Source organism: Balaenoptera borealis, assembly GCF_965194805.1.
Source record: "Balaenoptera borealis genome assembly, chromosome: 13".
NCBI classification, from domain to species: domain Eukaryota; kingdom Metazoa; phylum Chordata; class Mammalia; order Artiodactyla; family Balaenopteridae; genus Balaenoptera; species Balaenoptera borealis.
Genome location: NC_138870.1, coordinates 47172793 through 47183156, shown reverse-complemented (window position 1 = coordinate 47183156; position 10364 = coordinate 47172793).

The window sequence follows — 10364 nt, the reverse complement described above, 5'->3', positions numbered from 1 at the left end:
CAGCCAGTGCTGGAACCTGAAGTCTCTGGAGGGCAAGGCCTGAGGAGGAGGACTGAGCACAAGCCCTGAGGGCCCTCCTGTTAGCCAGGAAAAGGAGAGCAGGTCTGGGGTCCCAAGGGGATAATAGCAGGAATGCTATTAATTACTTATGTACCAGCCTTGCTGGTCTAGGGGGCTGATGAAGTTACTTCAATGCCTCCTATCTCAGTGGGAAACCAGGCTGATGGGGACTGGCAACTAAAAACAACACCCAAGATTTTTAGGGCAGTGAAAGTATTCTGTATGATACTGTAAATGTTGATATATGACATTATACATTTGGTAAAACCCATAGAACTGTGCAATGCAAAGAGCTGAACCCTAATGTAAACTGTAGACCTAGGTAATAATAATAATAATACGTAAAATTTAAATAATATAACAGTCAAGTGTAACTAAGGTACCATACCAGTGGAAGGTGTTAAAAATAGGGGAAACTGAGGGGTTGGGAGAGAGGGAATATTTGGGAACTCTGTACTTTCTGCTCAATTTTTCTATAAACCTAAAACTACTCTAAAAAATAAACTTTTTTTTTTTTGGACTCTGCTTCTTGAGCCATTTTATTTAATTAATTTATTTATTTATTTTGGCTGTGCTGTGTGGCTTGTGGGATCTTAGTTCCCCGACCAGGGATCAAACCTGTGCCCCGTGCAGTGGAAGCATGGAGTCCTAACCACTGGACTGCCAGAGAATTCCCAAAAATAAACTATTAATTAAAACAAAAAACCCATCATCCAAGAAGCGACAGCTAATGGGAATTGATGAGGGACATGTAGAAGATGAGGACAGGAGCAAAGGTAGGAAGTCTGATTGGGGGGACCTGGCTTTGTCTTCATCCCTCTGTCATTCCTCAGTCCTGGAGACAAGCTCACCACCACTTACCATCCCCCTACATATTTACACAATCTCTCTTCCCTGTCATTCCCAAGGCACCAGAGTTGGAAATTCAAGGAATTTCAAGGAAAAGTAATTTTCATATTGAGGATGAGGATGACGCTGATTGTAGAACTGGAGGTCCAGTTATGGATGGTGAACTCAAGTCAGAAACGGGAGAATCTGGCAGGACCCAAAAACTTCTCTAAGCTGTCCAGAAGCAGTAGAGTCTTGAAGTTCCCTGGGGACTTAGGGTCCAAGAATTTCAGGCAATACTGTTGGATACCTCTACATCTAGTTCTCCCAGTTTTAGGAATGTGTCCCTGTAGCTTTCTGAAGACTTACTTCTCTTATTCTAGGGACTGATTTCTTCTTATTAGGGAGCTGTCCTGGGGCTGAGAGGAGTGAATAAGATAGGAGGAGGGACCCAAGACCCCTTCATTGACCTGTTCCCTTTGGTTGTGTGCCAAGTGGGTTATGGCACCAGAGAGAAACCTTTGTGCCACAATGATGTGTGGACTTCTGTACCAGTTTTAGGAGGCACCGTATGCCATTGTTCCTTACTGTTCAGACTACAGTTTCTCACCTAGACCCCTGGATGAGATATGAAGCCCAATTCCTATAGTTTTGATATAGGCTTGGAAAGGGGTACTATCAAGGTAATGGATGCATTTAATTAGGGAATTGCACTGGAATGAATGTAAAAACTGAAAAGTTGCTCTTATCTGGTCTGACTTCTGGTGGATTCTATTGTCCTATTCCTCTACCTATTAAATCCATTGAATAAGAACTATTTTGGGGAACTTCCCTGGTGGTCCAGTGGTTAAGACTCTGTGCTCCCAATGCAGGGGACCTGGGTTCAATCCCTGGTCAGGGAACTAGATCCCTCGTGCATGCACAACTAAAAGATCCTGCATGCCGCAACTAAAGACTCCACATGCCTACAACGAAGACCTGGTGCAGCCAAATAAATAAATAAATAAATAAATAAAATATTTTGGGCAAAGTTACAGTTACCAAAGGGGAAACGGGGTGGGGGGAGGGATAAATTAGAAGTTTGGGATTAACAGATACACACTGCTATATGTAAAACAGATGAACAACAAGGACCTACTATATAGCACAGGGAACTATATTCAATATCTTGTAATAACCTATAATGAAAAAGAATCTGAAAAAGAATATATATATATGTGAATCACTTTGCTGTACACCTGAAACTAACACAACATTGTAAATTGTAAATCAACTGTACTTCAATTAAAAAATAATAAAAATTTTTAAAGAACTATTTTGGGGTCTCCTATCCAGAAATCACTGGCATCCCTGCCTTTCACATCCCACTTCCCCAGAAGACCCAGAGGAATTTTTTCTGATCGAAGTTTAGGTCTAGAGAAATCCTTAGGATGAGAGGGATATGGGGCAGGAAAAGGGAGAAACCTGATTTCAGCATGGGGGCAAAGGTAAGGGCAAAGCCTGAACTAAGAAGAGGCAGATATATATTTGTGAATGTTATGTCCTTCACTGTTTTCAGAGGGGTCAACTGTTTTGTCTGGGATAAAGAGAAGATCAGATCTAAAAAGAAGTCATTCAGATCAGAGAAGCACAGAGGCAAAGGACGTGTTCAGACCATCTCATTCCTCTGGCTTCTTTTTTTACCAGGAGCAGGTGAGTATCTCCCACAGCCTATAAGGTTTGATGTCCAGTGTGATTGAAATTTCCAAGGGCTAAGACACTTCCAAGCTCTGACCAGTCCTGGTGTCTCTTCATCCCAAGCCTTTCCCCACTTCCCAATCTGAGCACTGCTTCCTTCCAGCAGGGCTGTTCTGCTGACCCACCATGACCCAGGCTGTGCTGCTCCTTTGCTGTGTCTTGCTGTCCCAAGTGGCTGCCTTTCCAAGAAATGCCCAGGAAGCGGCCCTGAACTTCCAGCCATCTTTCACAGAAACTGGGCATCCTCTGAACGTGCTCTCCAACCAGATCCCTCTCCCAGATCCCCAAACTTGCCAGGATCTCTTGCACACAGTCCCCTCCTTAGCCCCTCTCTCTGAGTACCTATCCAACTTAGCTCTGGAGGTGGCCCTGGAGGAGGTTGGTTGCACAACCGAGGCCCACATTCTGCAGCTTCAGCTTGTTAAGATGGGAGGAAAGGACACCCCTGAAACCCTCATCCGTGAGAGCAAAAAGCACAATAAGGAAGAAGGGATTGGCAATGCTAAGGTCATTCTGAAGGATCTGGGAGGATCCCTAGGGGAGCTTAGGTGGGTGCAGCGCTCAGTTACCCTTCCTGAGGCATGTAGGCAGGAACATAAGTGGGTGCTCTACGAGACAGCGCAACTGATAGTTGAATTTGCTGAGAAGCTCCCTTCCACTGAGCTGGTAACAGAGTTAAAGACTTCTGCCATTAGTGTCACCCAGAAGTGCACGGATAAATCTCGGGAGCATTTGGAAGCAGTAGGCAAACGGCTGATGGAAAGCCCTGAGATTAAAGACTTCACAATGCCTATGGAAGATCAAATATACTTTGTCAAGCATTCCACAACCATTCTGACGTGCCTTATACTGGGACTAATACAGAAACATTTCCAGACATATTTTGGATAGGGAAGGCCTCCGAGGAATCCTATCTCCTGTCTGAAATGTCTCTGATAGGACTGTGTACAAGGACTGTGCACAACAGGTAGTTAGAAATGTTGAGACAGCTTAGGGCAGAAGTGTGCTACTCATTTGATCCCAGTGCTAAAAGACATGTGACCAGAGTCAGCTTTGCCCCCTCTCTTAATAGGTCCTAGCCCCTATTTTTTCTCCCAATTTCTCTGTATTTCAGTTGAAAGATACGTGGATATATTATGTACTAGACATGAAGGATATTGTAATCTTTCCCTGTTCAACTACCTTTTACTTTCTAATTCCCCAACTGGATGCTATAGCTTGCTTGTGTTAATTTTTAAACTGAAAAGAGAAATTAAACGTTGCTTCTGTATCAGAATCACTGTTATTTGATCTCTCTTAACTGCGGGTGTCTGTGGCATTTTTTTTGGCGGGGGCGGGGGGCGCTGCCCAAAATGGGATCTTAGTTCCCTGACCAGGGATCAAACCCAGGCCCACAGCATTGAAAGCGCCAAGTCTTAACCATGGGACCACCAGGAAATTCCCTCCATGGCTTCTTTTGTGAGCTGGAGATGAAATGTGGCAGGGACATGTAGGAAGTGCCAACGTATTTTGAGGCTGACTGTGTAACAAGGGGACAAGGTTTGAGCAGTCAATACAAACGGGCAAATAATTATAGAGGTCATATCCCTTGCTGATCACTGGGGAAAGCAACCATCTTTCCTCCTCATGGGACAGAGAACTGGGCAGAGTGGGTCTAGATCTACCAGAGCAGTTTCACTTCTCCCTGACTGGATTGTGTAGTAATTTGGGGCCCCATACCTGCATGGAATGGGGCCCATGTAAAGCAGAGGAAGTCTCTGGTGATCTGGATAGGGAGACCAAGAAGAGCAACTGAGTCCCATTCTCTGGCCCCAGACTTAAAAGGAAGAGAGGCTGGGAGTTGATGGGTGAGATGTCCTCTAACTGAGCTCTGGGTTCCTTCAGACCACAGCCCAAAGGAAACAGTTTGTGTGTTGTCTTCCACTCTAGTATAGTCAGATCCAGCTAGACATCACCAAGACCCACCATGATCTGCTCCTTTAGTGCCTCCTGCTGTACCCTGTGGTTGTCACTTCATGTGGTGCCCAGAAAAAGACCCTGGTGCCTTTTTCCTCATCTCAGGGGATCCAGCCATCCACAGCAGGCTCTTGGTTCCGCCAGACTCTGCTCCCAAAGTCCCTGGCTGGCCTCACCCACTTTGTACTCTACCAAGGATGTCCCTGGAGCAGACTGATCATGAGACTGATTGCTAGATCCTGCAGCTTCATCTTTATAGCCTGGAGGATGGGAAAGCCATGCAGGTTTTCTTCAATCAAATACAAGGTGCCACATGGACAGCTGCACAGGGAGGGGCCTCCCAGGGAGTGCCCTGCCGCAGCTATTAGGCAGGGTTCAGCCTGATCCAGGGAGAGAAAGATGTGCCTTCTCTATTCTAGAATGTTAATATGAGCAAGAGCAGCATATGTACAACATGGTCCAGCTGTTGCCAGGAGTGGGAATCTACCACAAAGTCAGGCATAGCTTTGTACTCTGCTGCTCAGAACTGCAATAGACCCAAGGAGTGAGGCTGAGATGAGGCCATAGACCTAGGGTCCAGCCTTCGGATGATCATGGCCAGGTTATCAGGGGACCCAGGGGCTATTGGTGAGCTCTGTGCTTAAATCTGCAGCGAAATCTGGGGTTCAGCAGCTGAACCAGTATTACCAAGAAAATGAGGCAAATACCCCTCTGTCAGAGACTAAGGAAGAGGGCTTGGAAGGCACCACAGATGTGAATCACCCAGGGGTGACAAACAACAACCATGGCCTCGGAAGACAAGACACCTGAAGAAGTAAACTCAGCTCCTACTCATTTTGGGCCTTATTCAAGGGCCATGACTTAGATAATTTTCCTAGGAATCTTATGCTTTATATAAATAAAGAGATTATTCACAAAAGGAATTAAACTGAATTTAAAATTATCACCAACTCCCTTATCCTAAACTTCAGATATGGAATAGAATATTCATCTATGATTATGTCAGTCTGTCATTATTCATGGTAGTGAAGAGAATCCTCTTCCTTCAAAAACAAAACAAAACAAAACAGGTTTTTCCCTTCATCATAAAATCATATGACTCCTTAAATCATATACATGCTTGCTTTATTCTGTTAGGCTCTGGGTACTGCAATGAGATTTCCCAAAGATCAGATGGCCCCAGGAGCAAGAATGCTGCCCAGGCCAGCAGGTCTTTCATAGATGTGCTAATCCACGTATTGAAAATCAGAGGTGACAAATCTTACCAGTCCTTGTTGAAATTCCAGGTGGTTGGAAAGAGGATGATCCCTCTGATTAAGGTAGGGAAGAGGGACCTGGGGGTGTATTAAAATAGAGTCAATTACAATCTTAGGGGTTTTATGACTTCTTCCACAATTTCCAGACTACTGCAATCCAACAGAAATTTGAGAGATGATGAAAATGTTCTATATCTGTGCTGTCCAATATGGTGGACACGAGCCCCATGTGTCTACTGGGTGCTTGAAATATGGGTGGTACAACTGAGAAACTGAATTTTCTTTCCAAGTTTTAAATTATTATTCATAGTTTTTATTGTTGGTATTACGTGGTAATGTCTCTAGTTGTTATGGACTGAATTGTGTCCCCCCCAGAATTCATCAATTGAAGCCCTAACCCACAATGTGACTATATGTGGGGAGAGGGCCTTTAAGGAGGTAGTTAAGGTTAAATGGTATCATAAGAGTAAGATTCTAGGGACTTCCCTGGTGGCGCAGTGGTTAAGAATCCACCTGCCAATACAGGGGACAAGGGTTCAAGCCCTGGTCCGGGAAGATCCCACATGCCGCGGAGCAACTAAGCCCGTGAGCCACAACTACTGAGTCCGCGTGCCTAGAGCCCACGCTCCGCAACAAGAGAAGTCACTGCAATGAGAAGCCTGTGCACCAAAACGAAGAGTAGCCCTCCCCTCACCGCAGCTAGAGAAAGCCCGCACACAGCAACGAAGACCCAACACAGCCAAAAATAAATAAATAAATAATAAAATTTAAACAACAACAAGAAAAAAAGAGTGGGATTCTAATCCAACGGGACTGGTGTCATAAGAAGTGGAAAAGACACCAGAAATGCATAAACACAGAGGAAAGGCTATGTGTGGGAACAGCAAGACGGCAGCCATCTGCAAGCCAAGGAGAGATGTCTCAGGACTAACCAAACCTGCCAACACCTTGACCTTGGACTTCTAGCCTCCAGACCATGAGAAATAAATTCCTTTTGTTTAAATCACCCAGTCTGTGGTATTTTGTTATGGCGGCCCTGGCACACTAATACATTAAGTATGGGGTTTTTTTCACCTATTTTCTGGTATCCTGTGAGTCTACTCAATCTGAAAAAATTTTCTTCCTCATTCTTTTCTTAGTTTTTTTTTTTTTTTTTTGGCTGCTCTGCGCAGCTTGTGAGATCTTAGTTTCCCGACCAGGAATCAAACCCGGGCCCACGGCAGTGAAAGCACTGAGTCCTAACCACTGGACCGCCAGGGAAGTCCCAGTTTAGCTTTTTTAAAATTGTGGTAAAAAACACATAGCATAAAATATACCATCTTAACCATTTCTAAGTGTACAGTTCAATAGTGTTAACTACCTTCACGTTGTTGTGCAACCCATCTCCAGAACTTTCTCATGTTGAAAAACTGAAAATCTACCCATTAAACAACTCCCCATTTCCCCCTCCCCTCAGCCCCCAGTAGCCATCCTACTTTCTGTTTCTATAGCTTTGACTACTCTAGATCTCTTCCGGCTCATTGCAATTTGTCATCTCTGACTGAGATTCCTGCAGCAGCCGTCCTGCTAGTCCTCGTCACTCTAATCTCCCCTCCTCCTAAGTCCATCTTCCACAATGCCTCTTGAGTTATCTTTCTAAAGCATAGGTTTGATTCTATCACTCCCCTGTGCAGACCACCTGATGGTTCCCCACTACTTTCAAGAGACAGAGTCCAGAGCCTCTGAGTGTGTCTGGTCTTTGTCCAACCTTGGCAGCCTTAGGTCCATGCCACCCACATACCTACTTTACATTGAAGTCATCTTCATCTTGGACTACTTTCCATACTCCAAAAGCAGGCTTTTTCTCTCAATGGTTGGTCATGCCCGTCCCTCTACTAGAAGGCTCCAACCACACACACACATACCTCACCTGTCCTCTGGATAAACCTCTGCCTTCAAGACTCAGCTCAATTGTCACTCCTTTTGAAAAGTTGTCCCTGTTACCCTTTGAATCTATGGAGAAACTTTGGCAGTTGGGCTCTCTTCTTTCCACTGCTATAGCACAAATCCTGTGGTGTTACAGCACATTTCCTACTTCTCCCCCTAAATTGTGAGCTCCTAGAGGGTAAGGATCCTGCCTTACTCACTTTTAGATCTTTAGGATCCATTCAGTAATTTATGCAATTAACAAATATATTTGGGGCAGCTGGAGAAGTGGCTAGAAACACCTCCCGCCCTACCCTTATCCCACACTGCCACCTGTGCTTCCTAACCTTTAATGGTACAATGGTACAATAGCTGTGGTCAAATTTGAGCGTACATCAGAATCACCTGTAGAGCTTGTTAAAACAGATTTCTGGAGAATTCCCTGGCGGTCCAATGGTTAGGACTTGGTGCTTTCACTGCCAAGGGCCTGGGTTCAATCCCTAGTCAGGGAACTAAGATCCCAAAAGCCCGCGTGGTGTGGAAAAAACAAAACAAAACGAAAAACTCACACAGATTTCTGAGCTTATTCTGAGTATCTGATTTAGCAGGTCTGGGATGGGGCCTAAGAATTTACATTTCTAAGTTCCCAGGTGATGCTGAGGCTGGTGGTCTTGGGACCACACTTTGAGATCCACTACCTTATAGCCAGCAGGTATTGGTCTCACGTTTCCCTCCTCCTCCTAATGATTTCATCTCTCCTGCCCGACTCCGTGGCCTCTCTGCAGCCTCATTCTCACTCCCCAGCCTTTTGTTCAGTGGGAGTGATGGTTTAACCCAAAGTTTTTTTTTTTTCTTTTTAAAAAATTTATTTATTTATTTATTTGGCAGTGCCATGAGGCTTGCAGGATCTTAGTTCCCCAAGCAGGGATTGAACCCGTGCCCTCGGCAGTGAAAGCCCAGAGTCCTAACCACTGGACCACCAGGGAATTCCCTAACCCACAATCTGACAGTCTGATTTCTTCCTTTTTAATCTTGTATGAGTAAAGTATTTTTTACTTTTGTTTGCAATGAACATAATGTAAAAAAGTAAAGAAAAAGTACCTATAGGCCCACCTCAGAGGGCTAGTTTATTAATATTTGGGTGTCCAACTATCCTTATAGAATTTTTCTATAACTGTAATACGCACATACATTTTTAAAAAAATATTTATTTATTTATTTATTTATTTATATTTTTGGCTGTGTCGGGTCTTCGTTGTGGCATGCAGGATCTGTTGTGTTGTGGTGCTCAGGCTTCTCTCTAGTTGTGGCGTGCGGGTTCCTCTCTCTAGTTGAGGCTTGCAGGCTCAGTAGTTGTGGTTCGAGGGCCTAGTTGCCCCGCGGCATGTGGGATCTTAGTTCCCTGACCAGGGATTGAACCCACGTCCCCTGCATTGGAAGGTGGATTCTTTACCACTGGACCACCAGGGAAGTCCCTGCACATATATTTTTAAGCAAAAATTGGACTTTACTCTTCATACTAACTTGAAGCCTGTGACATTTATTTTATGACTGGAAGTTTGTACCTCTTAATCCCCTTAACCTAGTTTACCCATCCCCCCATCCTGGATTCATTCTTAATTTCCGGAAATAATTTCCCAGAAGTGGAATTTGTGGGTCAAAGGATATACACATTTTTGCTGTTGGTTGATCCATTAATATCTTCTCTTTTTTTTAATATCTTCTTTAAAATGAAAGAATTGGTTTTATTTTCTGGTAGTAAATGTAATATATTCATATTGCAAAAAAATCTGGACAACTTAAAAGAAAAAAATCCCCCAGATTTGATCACTCAGAGATCACTTCTGTTAACAATTTTTTGGCTGAGGTATAAGTTACCTATAATAAAACAGGCAGATTTTAAGCGAACAGTTCAGTGTGCTTTGACACACAAAAAAACAGGAACTCACGGAGATAGATAGATACATAAATAGATACATAGATACATCACCAGGCCAATCAAGATACAGAACATGTCTTACACTTTAGAAAGTTCCCAGTCAATCTCACTCCCCTGCCCTCCTCTTCTCCTATGACTCCCTCCCCACATGCAAACACTGGTCTGATTTCTATCTGTGTAGTTGTGTTGCCTCTCTGTAACTTCACACACATGAAATCATGGAATATGTCTTTTGAGTTTGGCTTCTTCTGCTCAGCGTGTCTATGCTTTATCAATGTTCTCATGGGTATCAGTAGTTTATAGCTTTCTAATGCTAAGTAATATATCAGTTTGTGAATATACGACAGTTTTCTTAAAATTCATGCACCTGTTAGTGGATATTTGGGTAGTTTCCAATTTGGGGCTATTATGGATAAATATGCTATGAACATTCTTGTCTTTTATGGGACATGTGTTATCATTTCTCTTTGGTAAATATTTAGAAGAAAAATTGCTAGGCAATAGGATGGGTATATATTTAACCATATATATATATATATATATATATATATATGTGTGTGTATGTGTGTATATATATATATACATATATAACTGCCAGTTTTCCAAAGTGATTGTACCAATGTATGAAAGTTCTACTTGATTCTCATCAACACTTGATATTATCTGTCTTTCTAATTTTAGCC